Here is an 18,743-nt window from a genome sequence, read left to right as displayed (position 1 = left end):
AAAAAAATAAATATATTTTTCTTTGTCAGTAAAAACTGCAACATGATTGTGATTGTTTTTCTTTTAGTCTACAATAACATCGATTTTCATATTGGATGTATTGACATTGTACCAGATGGTCCCATAACTTGTCTGAATGGAGGACCAACTAACGTTCCTGTCTTTGGAAACATAAGTCCATGTGAGATAAGACCTATGTTTATTTATTCATTCTTAACTTTTTCTCATCAACTCTTTTTTGTTTAATTTAAATAGAAATATGACAGTACAGTTATGTGAACTTTATTGAGTGCATTCAAGGATAAGCAATTTGGGAATGGACAAAATCATTCTTGAAGAAAAACTGAAAAAAAAAATTATTAGATTCACTTGCAATAATTATGCAATACCAAGTAATTTATTTGCATGATTATAAATTAATTGTACTTTACTGTTTTTTCCCTAACCTTACATAATTATAAAAAAAAAAAATCAAAACTATATTCGTATATCTTCGAGGGGCCAAACCCACCTATGGAATATTCCCAAGTTCTGAAAAGTTCGGCATGATCCTGTACATTTAGTATATCATCATTTGGATTTAATTGCAACTGGTATATATAGAAAGTTGTAAATAAAAACAAAAGTCTCTTAAATGACGTCTCCGCATACAAAAAAAATGAGGTCAATCGCAGATTTTCTAAAATTAACATTTTTACTTAACAATGAATTTTGCATTACACTTTAGTGGCTACAGTCGCTCAAGACGCTATTGTCATTGAGATAAACGGTCCAAATGGTCCGAGGGTCGTTCGCCAAGACATCATTGAGGATGATGACGTCATTTGTGAAGTTGATCTTGTAAGTAAAAATGTTGTGCATCTCTCTCTCATTATAGTAAGAGCAACCTTTACAAACAAAAGTAGCCATCATAGGTGGCGATGCGATGTCGTATAATTTGAAATAAGGACAATGTTTATTCTGAAATTTTATATTTTTACTTGATTATACTTAACTTTGTATATAAGAAAAAAAAGCAGCAAACAATACAAGTGTAAGATGATGTGTCATTTTAAAATTATTTTGAAGATAGCTTTTACGAAAATATTTTTTTAAAATCATTTTGTTTGTCATCATCTGTGTTCTTTTATGGTTATCATTTTTTACTTCGTTCTAATAAGCCATAAAATTGTTATGATTGTATAGAAACTGTCACCTACAGACTAAAACCCCTTGTTGTAACAACACAAACATATCTACTTTGTGGTACAGCTGAAAATACAAATCTTTTGATTGGCTATACACGTGTTTCGATAATTAACCTCTCATCAGCAGAATTAGAATCAAATATATAGGAAGATCTAAATCCAAAAAGAAAAATAATTGTTTCAGTAATGTTCAAAACTAAATCTATCGAAACAAGAAGCCAAATTCATTACTGAGAAGTTCTACAATGTTTAATACAATGAATGTTTTAGACATTTTGAAATGTATAATACTGCGAATTTAGATAAATATGATATGTGAGCCAAATTGTCCTTTATTTTCTTAAGTCTTGTCGGGATTGTTTTCACATTTTAGCATTTTGGGTATTTTTGTATTTAGAATTTACTCGAAGTCCCCGAGGATGTTCCCCAACCCAATTGTCAGGTGATGACGAACTATATATCATATGTCATTTACCAAAATTATTCGAAACCCTTGAAACACTGAGGATTCATTCTTCGTATTTAACACGGGTCTACAATAATGTGGTTCCTTTGACTTACTGTGGTAGAACTGATCGGTGCTGATATTGGCTTCTTATTTCTATATTTTTTTCTTTATGCTACTGATGAAAGGTTACTTCTTGAAACATTGGTACAGACTACCAAGATGTTCAATATTTGAATATTTGGCATTTTGTATTTAGTTTACGTGAACAGTATTTGAAATAATATACAAATTTCAAAGAATGTCTCTCACACACTTTTTTAAATCTTGTATGTAATATCATTTCATATCCGTATTTGTTTTTTTTACAGTCACAACAGACCTGTGTATGTCCATAACGGCCGAGGAATTTGTTATAAATATGTGATTTTTTGCTGGTTACTTCTTTTGTTAAAAAAACATGTCGTTAACGGTGTAAAAATTTATCTTAAAACACTTAAATTAAATACACAGTAGGAATATGTGCTGAATCTGACTGTTTCTTAATTTATTTCATTATTTTTTGAATACTTGAGAGTGGGTAATGATATTGCTGCATGCAGATCAATTACAGGGTTATGGCAAAGAATATTCCTTTATTTGGAGATCATCTATGTATATTCCATTATCTGGAGATTATCTATGTATTTAAGTAGTAATCTTTGTAAGAATCATGCAATTTCTATAAAATATGATACACCTCATAAAAGGTACTTATTTTTATTTTTGTTATTAAGTTGTTTCATAGGTCTATATGATGAAATGTATAATTATTAATTCCAATATGTCTGCTCTTAGGAGATAATCCATATGGAAAATCCAATAGTTGCTATAGTATTTTAGTGTCATTTACAGAGTTATCTCCATTAATTTTGCATTCTCCAGTACATTCTATACAGTTTGTATCTCCTAAGAGCACGGGTTATATAAAAAGTCACTTGTTAATTTCTGTTAACTATAACATTTTAAACAAAATATGTAGCCTTTCCAACCATTAATTACATTTTGCAAGATTCTTAGCTGGAGTGCTACTTAAATAACGACCCTATAATATTTTGTACGTTGCGCTGGGGATCATTCTGTCTGTCTTCAAAGTCTTTAACTCGTTAATGTGTGTGTGTGTGTCATCGGTACACAACACAACCCTCCACAGAAACTCTGAAGTACCACCGAAAAATCTCTTAAATTGACATATTTTTCAATGTCAAAACCCATAGAGTATTTATGCTTCAGTAAAAAATGGCTTACTTGTTTTTTTTTTCTGTTTAGGTTTATCACAATTAATACTTAATTGATGATGACTAGTGGCGATTTTCGTAATAAGAATTCACCCCACCCCCCAAAAAAGGAATTCCCAATTTTCCCGTAAAAAATCGCATTAATTCGATGCTACAAGTTATTGCTCAACTAAAACGTCTCAAGTTTGATATCATTTAGTAGATAAGTTAATTTTCTATATATATATAAACCACGAAAAACTAATTTTGAAAGAAGTTTACAAAAAAGTGTTAAAATATTGTAACATGCCTCTTTGTGCGTAGAGTCGGCACACAAAATAAACAATGTCACACAAAGGGGTATATAATATGTTGTGATGGAAGTCACGTTTATACCGTCTATCGAAACCCGCAATCATGGGGAAAAGGGGACAAGTGTTCTATTATTCAATGTACATATGCCGATTGTATTGTTGATCCTTGGGGTGTCAGGTCTTTGTTTCAGTAAAAGGTCGGAATATTTTCATGTTTTATTTATAATTAAATCACGGATATGGCTTTATTCAGAACTGTCACTAGTGATTTTGTCTTTTATCTAGTGGTCTATAACTCATCCCCAGGGTATTTAAAATAATCGCCTTACACAACAATGAAATTTATCCTATGGTGAAATTGAAGTCACCGTCACCGAGAAAGGTCATCGTTACCAAGATTAACTATTCAATAGTCCTCCTAGTTCTAATATGTTTGATTATCAGTGGTCACCGTCACCAGGAAAATGTCACCGGGACTTTGAAAATCATAAAACAGCAAAACAAATATATGTTATAAACGTCACAGGACTCTGTCAAAGAGTAATCAAGGGAACCAAGGTTATAGCGGTAATCAAAAGAATGAGATCCAGGGACAAAGACCAGACATGGAAAACAGAAGTACACAACAAAGAGCATAGAGTAACTACAAAGTAACAAAAGCAAGTGAGCAACTCGGACCACTAAAAACTGGAAGCATGGACCGGGTACACCGGTAGGGTAAGCGTCCTCTGCTTTTCTAGAAACACCCGCCGAGTTGCTCATAAAAAGTCAAGTCCGGGGTAGACGAAAGAGGGAAGGAAAACTATGACACGTTGAACAAATCAGTTTTCATGGCGCAGATGGATACACCGTAACGATCCACGAGTTCATGATGACGACCATAAAACTTTTGTAGTGATGACTTCAATCTTGTAGCAACAAAACCCTGCTCCAGAAGGCTATATGCTAGAATTCTAGCGCGATACAAAAAGTCTGCGTAGTCTCTGCAAGTTCTGGACTAACTTATGAGTAGTGATATGAACACTCCATACGCAGGTGCTGAAGGGGTGTTGCCACATATGAAAGGAAAGTTGACAATTTTGAATGAAAAGTCATCACGTTTGTTGTAAAGTTTTGTCAATAATTTTCCTTTACCATCGATTTCTAAGTGTAGGTCTAAATATGAGGCTGACTTCACAGTGTCTGTAGTATCTGTATTATCAAAATCTCTCCACAATAATTTAATTATCAAAAACTAACTTTTCCTGGTTGGCTTAGATTTTAGACTTCTTTTGTAAAAAATGTCGTTTTTCATTCAAACTTAACCGCTTCTAAAACTTCTGGAGGGCACTTCACCGGAAGTTGTGAAGACCCGTAATAAACAGGGCTCAACCAATGTCAGCGAATGTTATGTGCCACTCGCTCTGTAATGAGCCAATCAGTGATATCGACCCTTGAAAAGGAGAAGTCCCTAATGGAGAAGAAAATTGTAAACAAAACACAATATTTGCAATATTTAATCACGCCTCATGTTTATGTTTAGGTGAATAAGATATGCATGATCTCATACAAGCCCCTGGTGACTTCACATGACTCTTTGAATGGTATGTTTTTATAAAACATTCTTTTGTCACCATCGTCGGTGACAAATATCAAAACAGCCTTTCTATTCCTGGTTAATTCAGATTAATTAATCATAAAATTTCCAAGAAACGAACAGTATGTACAATTTTATAACTCCCACCATACCCCACCATATCCAACATATCTGAACAATTCAGGTATTTGGATTTTCTTTTTTGGTTACAATTACTATAAACTCGTAAAAAGGGGAATTTCAGAATGTTTCCATATCACCCATATTTGTTATTTTTTTCAAATACCATAGTATTTTTTGTGTGATACAGTACATTTATATAGTTCCTAAGCTTTTAATTGAGCACAAATAATAAATATCCGAAGTCAACAAAAATTTACAGACCTACCCATGAACAAATTACCTCAACATGAACCAAACTTTAATTTGTGACTAATAAACGTTGAATAATGTTGGGTACTGTTGTTTTAATTATCGATGTATACATATCTGCTCATTTCGGGTCCGTATTTTTCAATTTCAGTGTAACAATAATGAGGGGGAGGGGTTATAAAAAGGGGAATTTTGGAATTTCATATTTTCTTCCATTTCACGGGTAATTGGCATTATTTTTGTAATACCGTTCTTGCCCCGTGCGGGTCCGGGTGTCAAAAGAATAGGCCTGCAGTAGCGCTGAGCTTGTCGTAAAAGGCGTCTAAATAGTGCTCAAAACCCTGGCTGGTGGCTAGGGCGCTCTGCTCACAGAGCAATTGGGTTGTGTGCCAAAGGTGGTGGAATTGGGTACCCCTGGCATGTTACATGCTGGGGTCGTCAGGCCATACTACGGAAAATCCGACCGCAAATCATAGTGGTGTGCCTTGTTGGGAAAGATGCCACGTTCCTCGCACGTTAAAAATCCCTGCTGAGATATTCTATCGGAGTAGGAGCCCTTGCGCTCCGCCACAAGAGGCTGAATTGCCCGATCATACCCACATCTCCCTAATTCCAGTGGCAATCATTTTTTTATCCTGTTATCTTTGTATCCAATCCCATTTTTCATTTCTTCATAATTTTATGTTCATTTTATCATCCATTTCATGTTCATCGCCTGGATATAGTGAAATATTGCTGCTCGGGCGTTAAACCCCAATAATCAATCAAGCTTTTGAATGTTCAAATGCAAATTAATAGAGTAGATGCTTTCTAAAGAGTCCAAGTTATAACTATTTGAACTTTTCAAAGTCTAATTAGGTGAAAAAAAAGCTTTGCAAAGCAACGAGACATTATTGCATAAGTCATCACATGCTTAACTCTGCGAACGGCATCCCGGTCCCGTTGGAAATAATGTTCAATAAGTCGTTGTCGGTAGGAATATTTCCCGAATATTGGAAATTGGCTTCAGTAATCCCTTGTTTTAAAAAGGAAGAAAAGGCTCTTCTTTCTAACTATCGCCTTTTACCCTACAAATTTGCGCCGATAAGGTATTTGAGAGAGTATTATACAAATACCTTTACAATTTTCTTGTTTCTACACTGTTGTAGAGGTTTCAGTCATAAGCACCAATACTACTTCGGCGACATTATTTTGCACCTAGAAATTGCACCTTTAAATTGTGTTGAATTATGATTTTAACAGCTCACAGGAGCTTATGTTGTATTGTTTTTTAAATATCGACGTTAAATAATGCTTTCGTACTGTATTGTATTTGTATAAGTGACACCGGAGATTTGCACCAGATGTTTGCACCCAAACATAAATATAAAATAGTAAAATCTCGTCTCACAGCAAACATGAACCAGCCATCTAGGACTCTAGATTTCATAAAACAACACAATTAATGAACCATTCAGCTATTAACTTTGCGCTTTCCAAAAGCATCTCAGACATATCATCAAACGTTTCAAAAGTGACCGCGTTGAAGACTTCAGTACTTTTTTGGGTGACGTAATCAATACAAACTCCGGATCATTGGTATCTTCCATGCCTGCACTACTTTTACCATTCCAGAATACTCTGGATTGGATTCCGTTTGCCTAACTTCTTTGACAACCCGGAACACACTTAAATAGATTGACTTTTGCCATAGTTTTGAACAACAAACAACATTTAAATTATAAGAAAGTCAAAACACATTTATGTCAAACATGTCTACAAACTATATAAAAAAAGGGGGAGGGGTAGACCACATTCCACTTCCCCCTTCCTACTGGATTTGTTCCAAATTAGAAGGAAAGAAAAAATTCGACGAGGGGACTTCCACAATTTTGACACCAACGGTATCATTTTTCATCTGAACAACATCAGTGCTTCAGTACTTCAGTGTTTTTTGCATCAGTAATTCATAAATAAATATGAAACATTCATTCAACAATAACAGATTTGCATTCATCCTCCTCACGTTGCACTCAATTTGCATGCACACAAACCATCCAGTCTTTCTTCCACTGTGGCTTTAAAACCAAATAACTTATAAAATTTTGCCTCCTATGCCAGTGCATTGAGATAGTGGTGGTCTCTTGGTAAGTATCTTTTTTTATATTGCAATTGTTCCTTAAATGATTTAAAATGACCTTGACATGGGATGGATCACGGTTGAAACTGTATATGTTATCTGACGGACGGAGTGCACTATCTGGATGCATCAAGGCAAACATGGAAGATAGGTCAAAGCGATGTTGGATGTGCTGGTCTCAAACTTCACTCCACCTATATTCAACAAGACCATACTTTCCTGACACTACTGCAAGTACTGCAAATAGGTATCCACCTCTTCTATACTGGGCGAAAACAAAAAAATATTTCTTTCAGATGGACTTTGCTGACTAACTGGTCCAGTGACTACTGTGTTTCCTGGTTCTGTACAGGTGCCAGATGAAGAGGAGGATTTATCTTTTCAATTTGAGTTGAACAACTAAGCTCTATTATTTCTTCGTTAGAGGGATGTAGTTCTATTTCCCAGCTCTCTTTTATCTCTGTTTAGAGAAGACCCTTGTGAGTTGGAATAACTCATGTCTGATCCAAATTTATTTACTTGTGAATAAAATATATGTTTAAACTAAGCAGAACCAGAAAAGAGATGGTTCCCCAATATCACCATATTCATAAATGACTAAGTCCATGTACTGCTATGTGAAACATCCAAATTAATTCAGATCAGAATCTAAATAAGGATGCACAAAAGGGATATGTAATAATAATTCTGTGAAACTTTCATTAAATTACATTCTACGATGTAGAAGAAAGAACGGATAAGAGATAGGTACCCCGTCATTCCCCATATTGATAAATGACAAAGTTCATGTTTCGTATTGCAAAACCACCGTATTGATACGGATTGAAATCTATATGGCAAGCCAAAGTGGACAAAAATCAATATTTTGTAATATTAAAAAATGAATTTTTAATATAACAAAGTCATTTTTTTAATATTAGAAAAGATTTTTTAATATTAGAAATTAATTTTGTAATATTAAAAATTCATTCTGTAATATTAAAAATTCATTTTTTAATATTACAAATTCCTGATTTAGTAATATTACAAAACATCACACATTTTGTAATATTACAAATTGAATTTGTAATATCAGAAAATAAATTTGTATTATTAGAAAATTACTTTGGAATATTGCAAAATCAGTCACAAATTTAATATTACAAAATGTTTTTCTAATATTAATAAATCGTAATTGAATTCAATAGACCCATTTTCTAATATTAGAAAATCAGTTTCTAATATTAAAAAAATGATTTTTCAATATTATAAAAGTGTTTTGTGATGTAAGAAATCTAATTTATAATATTAGAAAATGAATTTGGGATAAGAGGTTCCCCTTTCGTACGGACGGATGGCAGGCAGGACGGATGGAAGGAAGGAGGTATGTACACCCCTATCACTATATACCTTCCACTTGCAGTAGGGAAATAGTTTCTATATCCAATCCACTTGATATGTTTAACTGTTGTTGTTAAACTGAAACGAAATAATAGAACCAAATTATGTTTCGATATGTGTGTGTTCAACGTGTTATCATATGCTTAAAAAGCTATTGAGGCATTAAAACAAAGAAGCACAATTCTAAAGGCAACACTTACATGTAAGACACGCAATCACTAGCAGTATTGTGTTGAGTAAAAATCTACCAAAACGATTAACTTGATAGCTGAAAAAATCGGATTGTAAATGAAAAATATATAGTATTGACGTTACAGTAAAATATGCAAAAAAAATACAAAAACCAAAAATCAAAAAACAAACACTAAACAAACCAAAGAACAAAGAGTAACAATTAAATAAAAACAAAAACAAACAAAAATTAACAACAAAAAAAAGCAAATAACGAATTAAAACAGAAGAAATAAAATACCATTCATATCTTTTAAATGATGATTGGAATGATATATTTTGTTTTCAATTAATGCATAAAATGCAAATATGTTCCAACAGATAAATCCAAGAAAAAGTATTTAAAACAATATGCATTATTCCTAAATAAGATAAACTTACTGCGGAACCTAAATACAAGCCCAGTGCATCGTTTGATCATGATATGGATAAGATATATCTTAACATAGCAAATTCAGCACAACACACGCATTCTAACGCCAATATGTAATCCTGAAATAATGTCTTTTATCGTATCTTCTCGGAAAAATTAACTGAAAAGATAAAGAAAGAAGTCTCAACAACACAGATACGAAGAAAGGAAATAAAGGAGACAAAAACAATGTTGGAAACACCAGCAGGACAACAAGCGACAACCAATGTGGGAACATAAGCTGGACAACAGGCGAAAACCAATCTGGGGAAAACCAGCTGCACAACAGGCGACAACAAATATGGACACACCATCTTACAATAGGCGACAACCAATGTGGGAACACCAGATGGACAACAGGCACATTAATGTGGGGACACTATTCGGACTGCAGGCAAAAACCAATGTGGGGAACACCAGTTGGACAACAGACAGAAATCAATGTGGGGACACAAGCCGGAGAAACACCGATGTGGGGAACATCAGATGGACAACAATCGGAAGCCAATGTGGGAAACACTAGCCGGACAACAGACAGAAACCAATGTGGGAACACAAGCCGGACAACAGACAAACACCAAGGTGGGGAACATCAGAAGGACAATAGCCAAAAATTAATATGGGGAACACCAGCTGGACAACAGACGAAAACCACTGTACATACTTCAAAGGAACTTAATAGTATACAGGAAAAAATAACTGAGATGTAGTGAAATCAGTTGCAAGGAAAGTTAAGATATTCTTGGGAATGTTTTTGCATGAAAACTTCCATGATGTACGTTGACGATCTCTGCTGAATGAAGAATAATATCGTTGATAGACGAAGGTCGTTTATCACATTGGAAACACTCTGTATCGGTATTATGTCTACACAATGGAACAATGAAGTTGAATACCAAATCGTCGCGTTTGTCATACTGTGGTTAAGTTGAAAGCACCCATCTTTTGACAATTTCTAGATAGAGAAAATGTTGAAATATTAATGTATATATAGGATCTTAATTCCAAGCTAATTTCAAACACATTCGTCAAATTTAGAGTTATTTGATAATAGTTTAATTTCAGATGCTTTCTAATAGGATAAACAAATTTGTCCATCATCTCATTGACCAAATTTTGTGATGTGATTGTGACGTCATCAACCTTTTTTAATGATTTATTCCTTAAATTTTGATATTAAAATCAAATTATAAGGAATGACTGTTAATTTTTCTTTCTATTTGAAATAACATCAATGCCCGTGGTGCACACTTCATATTTTTTAAAAGTGTTTGTAAGTAATGACTGTAATATTTTTGTTTTGTTTTCCGGTCTATGAGGAAATAACCTCAATACCCGTGATGCACACTTGAAAATAACCTGCGTAGCAGGTTATTCAATGTACTAATGTACACCAGATTGTTAGATTATTTTTTCATAGACCGAAAAATATTTTTAAAAAATGCTAGAATCTTGATCCCCTTGATAACTCTGTAAATTATTTACACTAAACGCTGAAATGGAAGGACAATGTCAACCTGCAATTCTTTTGTTTGGGTAAGTTTTGGATGAAGTCTGTTTTGTTAAAGTATCGGAAGAAGTATACAGAAGTATCAAGATCAGAGAACAATTAAGATACATCAAAATTCAAGTCCACAACGTAACAAAGGGGATATAATGGACACAGAGACGATAAACGTGCATAATTAAGCTAACAGAATAAAATACAATTACCGATAAAAACTGCACAAAAACTAAAATGAACTAAAGCACTTGAAATAAGAACTCCATAAAAAAACGAGAATGGCAGCAGATGCGCTGGAAGGGAGAGCATGACCTGTTCCTCCAGTGGCAACGGTTTTACTGTAAGTGAGTAAAAATTCATTGGGTTGTCAATTCTGTTTGATATGAAATCCAACTCAAGATATCTCACAGATGAGACAGACTATTCATATCGACTCATGAAATTGTAATGACGACCATACTACTTCTGTAGTGATGATATCAACAGAGGCTAAATATACCCTTGACTAATGAGCTTATGTGACAATGTTCTCATTTTACAAAGAGAGTCCATATACAGATCACAGGTACGGCAGTAGAATATCTAGAATATATATTCTATAGGCTAGAGATGTTAGTGTATTGCCACTTAGAGAGGGGAATTATTTTATTGTGAAGCCGAAGTCATAAACGTCCTGCATCGTCCATATATAGTTAGGGCTGTTTGTGTATGAATCAGAAGGAGTTTCGTTTCATTTAATTTTATTCAGTTCCTATCAGATGAAAAGGACTATAAAAGGAAATGTAATATTAAATAATCATATACATGTAAAATTGTAGTTTAAATCTTATTTAATATTAAAAAAATAAAACAAATTAACGACAGACGACAGCTTTGTCCGGCTGGTTTAAACTAACAAATTTTTTTACAAATAGTTATTGTAAACTGTGGCCATAGCTTTATTAAAGTACGCCAAAACCAATCTTTTATGACAATTTTGGTGCTTCTCCATCAAACCTACAATTTTATTTTCTCAACTTTTATTTTTAAAATGCATTCGCTGACACTCCAATTAATTATTGGAGCTTCATAATGTTGCATTAAAACATCAAAAGAAGATGAAGAAATATTCATTTCAACAGGAAGATTCCTTTAAGAATAGTGTAAATGTGGCTTACAAATATAATCATTAGTTTATTCATTTTTAAGTTGTCGTTCTAGTATCACGTTACTTTTTTATTTGCCAAACTATAAGCTTTAAATGATTTTGATGATCTATAGTTTATATTTTCGTCAAAGAAAAAAATAAAGGGGGCTTCAATGACAGCTACAATGCGACAATATTTACTGTCCTTGGACTATGCAGAAGAGGCTTCAGAATTTGATAATTACTAATATCTAGAAAGAAGTAGAAAAAAATAAAGAAATACTAAAAAAAATGGAAAGAAAAGTACGAGAAGGGACAAACGACAATGGTAAGATTGATTGGCAAATGAAGGAGAAACATCAGTAAACAACGGCAAAATAAAGGAGTATATGACATCACAACACTCCTTAGTAAAAAAAGACCGAAACAGACCGACATTGTAAAGGAAAACAACGGAAAACTGTTAACAAAAAGAAAAAAAAAATGTTAGTATGGAATGAATCAAAAATACCAAATGATTGGGAAAACGTTAAATCACCAATATAACAAAGGAAAGCGATATCACTTTAAGTGGAATTGAAAAGGCATTACCTTTTACCTTTCAAGCCAATATAATAATAGCATAAATGTGATGAATTTATTTGACAAAATCCAAGACGGGAAAGGAGTCATGGCCATCGCCACTATACGTCACCTAAGTTACATGATGTCTCCATAGATGGTCTTCTTCCTTTCATACAAAAACCTCTTGGACTTCATCACATTAGAACCAAACTTTATTCTATACCTCACACTCTACTACACTCCCTTTACAAAGCAAGTCTTGAAACTCCTGTTTCTGACCCGACCTCATCATTATACAGACTTGTTGCAATCATTTTGGATATTAGTTTCCACAGACTCTTTAAACCAGTTTGTGTGAAAAGGCAAGATGAAGAAAAACGATCATTTCTTCCACTACCGTTTGTCAACAAATGTATAGATGCAAATAATTTGGCTAATATCCTCCATAACAAAAACGTTACCAACAAAATTCTCCTATATTTCAAAGACAAATCCATACCAATTATTTCATATTCCTATACTTCACCCATTGTAAAACCATTATAAAAGGCTATTGCAGAACCTCGAGATTGAGGACTTCAAGGCTTAACCACCTAACTGTTCTTGCAAAACCTCTCCAATCAAATCTGGTCCTTCTGGTCACGTCGTTACGGGAGATTTAACCATTATCGAAAACGAATCTCTGCGTAATATCCTTTCCAAAGGTCCCAAGTACCGTGAACCACGCTCCATGAATTGGAATTATAACTTTAAAGTTCTTATGGATGCCGTCGAGGACTATGCAAGAAAATGGATAAAACGAGTACAAGAAGACATTGATTCTCTGTCAGAGTGGTTAAAGGCCGTGAGGTGGTCTTTAATTTTGAAACGAATGAAAGTGTTAAATAGGTCAATGAGTGCCAAGGCTACATCAGTTTTCAAAGACCCCGATGTAGCAAAAACATTGTCTACTATACATGACAAATATGTTGTCGTACCAGCAGACAAAGCCCAAAACAACATTGTTTTTGTCTGCAAAACGTTTTATATCCAATGTTTATTATCAGAGGTAGACGTAGAAAATAATAGCAGTGATAAGACCTATACTGCTACCACTCTCTCAAAAGAAGAGATTGTGGAAAACCATAAATCTGTGCTATCGTCTTTTGGTCTCTCTACCAAGGACGATGATTGTGATTTACAGTCTATGTACTGGATTCCTAAACTTCACAAGAATCCATACAAACAACGTTTCATAGCTGGATCTGCAAAATGTACCACCAAACCTCTTTCAAAACTTTTAACTTCTATACTCACAACTGTGACCTTTGGAAAGGATATTACGCAGACGTGACCAGAAGGACCAGATTTGATTGGAGAGGTTTTGCAAGAACAGTTAGGTGGTTAAGCCTTGAAGTCCTCCATCTCGAGGTTCTGCAATAGCCTTTTATAATGGTTTTACAATATTTTTGCTACATCGGGGTCTTTGAAAACTGATGTAGCCTTGGCACTCATTGACCTACTTAACACTTTCATTCGTTTCAAAATTAAAGACCTCACGGCCTTTAACCACTCAGAGACAGAGAATCAATGTCTTCTTTTCTCGTTTTATCCATTTTCTTGCATAGTCCTCGACGGCATCCATAAAAACTTTAGGAAGAAACGCATGTTTTTTAATACGAAATATGATATGGCAACTAAAATTGTAGTATTATTAGATAACTCTTTATCATATTGTTGTGTTGCTACAACTACCGTTAAGACTATTTCTGACACTTTTAAAGCTCTAAAGTCCATGAATTGACGTCTTGTAAATAATTAAACTATGCTTTCCTCTACAAAATATGTTCACAAATTTTGTAAAGATGTGCATAACGAAATAAATATGACTATAAAGTAACAACAGAAGTGAGTTATGGATTGGCCATTTTGTTGTTTGTCTGCTTTTCAATAGACCATCACATCTTTTTCTCACTCTCATAATTATCACCATTGTTCAGTGCACCATCTCATTTACCTCCCACTGTATGCTAGTTGTATTTGTTACTTTCCTTGTAAGTCTATATTCTGATATATGCTTATTTATATGAAAAATCGTGTACCTTGATCTATGTTCACCATGATTACATGTGTTTATTGTGAAGAGTACTTCACTTGTGTCCAGTGTGATATTTAAAACAATAAAATTATATCTAAATTAATTGTCTGTTTTTCTATGTCATTAAAAAGAAAACCTGCCATGAAGAAGTACTCGATGATGGATGATTATATTATAATTAATGCATGGAATAATTTGATAAAAGTTTTCATAATTAGGAAAATTACTTTTGTATTTGTTGTGGTTACGTAACGGACAAATAACTTGAAATAATGAAATTCCAAGTTTACGTAGATAGCTCAAAATTAAGTGAAAAGGAAACGCACAAATAAATTCAATGGAAGTTTCAACAATTACTTGGCATAAATGGACCATAATTCATATCCGCCATCGATTGCGTAATAGCTTTATATAGGCATAACAATCACAGAACTTAAAAAACGAAAATTGTATGAATTAAAAGTAAATTTCATATCGATTTTAAACGGAAGAGCTTTTTAGTTTTTTTTTTATCGGCATGAAGTACTTAATAAAAAAATAAAATGTAACGGGAAATAGTGGTAGATATAAGATTAATATGACAAACAACTAAAGATAACAATACTGGCATTCTATGGAAAATGACAACAAAGCTGGATAATTTAGACTTAGTATGAAAGTTCAAATGCAACGAAAAGTAGACAACCTGAACAGACATGCAACATCAACTGGGCTAAAATGCAGCAAAAACCAAATCTATGCGACTAAACGTCAAGAAAGATCAACCCCTCACAATTGCTGGAAAGGATGTAGAGGACGTGAACAACTTTGTCTACCTTGGTGCAACAGTCAGCAGCACGGGAGGTACAAATGAGGACATACATAGGAGACTTGGGCATTTATAAGCTCAGCAAAATATGGAAAATGGCCAAATAAGCAGAAAGAGCAAAATCAAACTGTTTCAATCAAACGTGATCTCCATCCTTATTTACGGCTGTGAAACATGAAAATGACCAAAGGAGATGAAAAGTTACTAGACACATTCCAACACAAATGTCTCAGATACATAAAAAAGATCTACTGGCCTCAAAAGATAAGTAATTAAAATTTGAGAGAACAAGCAAAAGTGGAAACAATCAGCCACCAAATAAAGACCAGAAGATGGAAATGGTTAAGCCATATATTACGAATGGACAACAAACTCGCACCCAAGAACTGCGTGGACATGGACACCGGAAGGACGACGAAAAAGAGGAAAGCCAAAAGAAACCTGGCGGAGAACCATAGAAAGAGAAAAAAACAACATGTGATTAGGAACGTTTACAGCCCTAATCTCCCTCAGGAGAAAAGGAATTAAGTCAAAGTCGTACTCGGTCAAAAAACCTTGAATCACAGAACAATACAATTGGTATTAATTCATTGTGGATCCTAAAAAATTCGAAGATCTTCTGGAGACCGATAGTTGAAGAATAATATCAGAATACAATAGCATTAAAGCCTTTGATTTTTCAATTCGTTGTACCTCCATTCTCCATACTCAGTTAAAATTCCTTCACTCTTGTGAGGCTGACTTTATAGCTGATCTGATCCAAAAGAAGGAACATCGTTTAACTAGATCATTTAATCTCAGTTCCGCTATATAGATGACATATTATCGTTTAACAATCCTAGGTTCGGGGATTTGATATATCGCATCTACCCAAAAAACTTGAGATAAAGCATACTAGAGACACTGTGAAGTCAGCCTCATATCTTGATCAACACATATAGATCGATGGTAGGGAAAACTATACGACAAATGGGATGACTTTTCATTCCGTGTTGTCAACTTTCCTGTCATGTGTGGCAACATCCCGTCAGCACCTGCGTACGCAGACTGTTTGTATCGCGCTAGACTTCTTACAAATAGGCTTCTGGAACAGGGTTATGTTGCTACAAGATTGAAGTCATCACTACAGAAGTTTTATGGTTGTTGTCATGAACTCGTGGATCGATAATGTGTATCTGCACCATGAAAACTGATTTGCTTAACGTGTCATAGATTTCCTTTCCTCTTTCGTAAACCCTGGACTTGACTTTTAATGACCAACTCCGCGGATGTCCGAGTTGCTCATTTACTTTTGTTACTTTGTATGTATTATTTTGGTTATTTTACGTTATTTGTTGTGTGTGTCTGTATTCCATATCTGGTCTTTGTCCCCGGATTACATTCTTTTAATTTCCGCTAGAATCTTGATTCCCTTGACAACTCTTTGAAGCAGTGATTCCAACAGAAAATACTTTGCAACAGTTATGATTGAATTTATGCCATTCGTGACGTAGATTTTAAGAAGCCAATATCAGCCTAATTATTCTTCTGGTTATCATAGTAGATTAAGCTCGGTTTCATAGATTGACATGTCGTTTCTTTTATTGCCAGGATACAGCGTGACAGAATTAATAAAAGTTAAGCCTTCGTATCATCGTCATCATCAGAGTATGATTTACACCTGTTCAAAGTGTATGGACAATATTAGTTACACATGTTCACAGTGTATGGAATGAGTTACACATGTTCACCGTGTGCGAACGATATGATTTACACATGTTCACAGTGTACGGACGCACAGTCTTCGTCATCGGTATATGAATTACACAAATTCACAGCGTTTTTCTTTGACAGAGTATCTTGAATTGTAAAACTTATTGAAATTAAGAATATTCTTCGACTTAAGATAAGTTTTGTAGTACATAGGTCAAATACATCTGGAAGTAGATATACCAACAAATTTTCTTATAAAATTTACTTTCGGTTTTTCTTGTATGCTAAAATTTCTATTTGTTTTTCATTATTTTATACATTTCCAATTAGACATACGGACATTAGAACCAGACAATGCGTTAGTTTTTGTTCATGTACGTGAATGTGAAGCCTCTTCTATTCACTATTGAATTATAACAATTACATGCAGTTTTAATAGAATAACCCTCTCGATTTACAAAACGGAAGGAACTGACTATAATCGTCCAGTTAACCGAGAAATGTATTCCAATTGATTATACTTCGTTTCTATTTTGTTTCCCTTTAGTAATTACATGGGCTATTTTCTATCATTATCGTGACGCTAAAAATTCTATAGATCGAAAAAGACTGTTTTCTAAAGAATTATTATAATGCGTTCCCCTTAAAACATGCAAATTTTTATCACCGTCTATTTCCTTCCGCAATTATTATTATTGAAGTGAAATATCATATCACATTCCCTGATGACATACTAAGAAATCTTGGTTTGTGGGTCGGAAGATAGAAATGTTCTGAGCGTAGAAGTGAATGAGTTTTCTTTTGTCGAATAAAACTATTGTTTTATTGTGTACTTGTTTAAAATCACATTTACTTAAATGAATAATCTAAAAAGTACACACAAAAGAAAACAAGAAAAACAGAGACATACCTCAGTTATTTTATTAATCACTTTCCTACGTATGAGAACCAAAACTAAAACAAGCAATAAAAAGCAGGCTTTTTAAAATTTTGTTTTTTTTTATATTTTTTGTTTGTTTCTTTTTTTTAACTTGAAGACACATGCGGACAAAAATGTTTTATATAAAGTCAGAATTAAACCAACATTCAGACAGTCGGGTATTGATTAAAAAAAATAAATCACGGAAACTCCATTGTTTTACATGCACCACTGGCTGGGCATTTATGTTTTACCCCGAGCGATCACTTCCCATATCTTCTAAGGTACATAGTGATATCGCTTATCAATACATGTATTATCATATACATTCAGGTTTGTAAAGCCATATAAGTGCCATCTTGAAAACTTTGACCGGAAACACAACAAGTTTGAACTGTAATCTTTATAGGGATCAAAAGACTTTTTCACTTAAATCAACTTTTGAAATGCAGTTCTCAATATTGTATACACCATAAATGGATCACGAAAAGTTGTATAATAATTTATAACCTTTATTTTGTACTTACCATAAATTTCGGAAAATGTCTGATAGAATTTACAAGTATACAGCTTAATAGCTAATTATAGTAAAAGCCACTAAAAATGGGCGAAGCCCATGAATGATAAAATTGATATGGTAGACTAGAACTCACCTGTAATTTGCTATCAAAGTAAGGTAATAATACTTTGTAATTAATACCCGGACTATGTTGTGGATATTGGTGTAGAAAATAATAGATGCTTTGTATGCTACATTAATA

General features: G+C 33.8%; 2 long non-coding RNA genes across 3 annotated transcripts; one reads left to right on the top strand and one right to left on the bottom strand.

Annotated features, from left to right (window-relative positions):
• The first annotated feature begins 12 nt into the window (after positions 1–12).
• On the top strand, positions 13–2,356 carry LOC148615016 (uncharacterized). Its single transcript, XR_015923820.1, has 3 exons — positions 13–181; positions 728–840; positions 2,004–2,356. It is a non-coding gene; the product is annotated as an uncharacterized LOC148615016 (long non-coding RNA).
• Positions 2,357–4,490: 2,134 nt separating this feature from the next.
• LOC148615015 (uncharacterized) lies at positions 4,491–18,613 on the bottom strand. Of its 2 annotated transcripts, XR_015923819.1 has the most exons (4): positions 18,510–18,613; positions 9,262–9,413; positions 8,659–8,727; positions 4,491–7,729 (listed from the first exon to the last, which is right to left on the bottom strand). It is a non-coding gene; the product is annotated as an uncharacterized LOC148615015 (long non-coding RNA). The 2 variants fall into 2 exon arrangements; XR_015923818.1 differs by lacking the exon at positions 4,491–7,729 and having other exon boundaries at positions 8,464–8,727.
• Positions 18,614–18,743: the final 130 nt, after the last annotated feature.

This window comes from Perna viridis, chromosome 6 (genome assembly GCF_037379345.1).
Source record: "Perna viridis isolate PV_CMFRI_1.1 ecotype Kerala chromosome 6, ASM3737934v1, whole genome shotgun sequence".
Taxonomy (NCBI): domain Eukaryota; kingdom Metazoa; phylum Mollusca; class Bivalvia; order Mytilida; family Mytilidae; genus Perna; species Perna viridis.
This window is presented reverse-complemented; position numbering and strand designations above follow the sequence as displayed.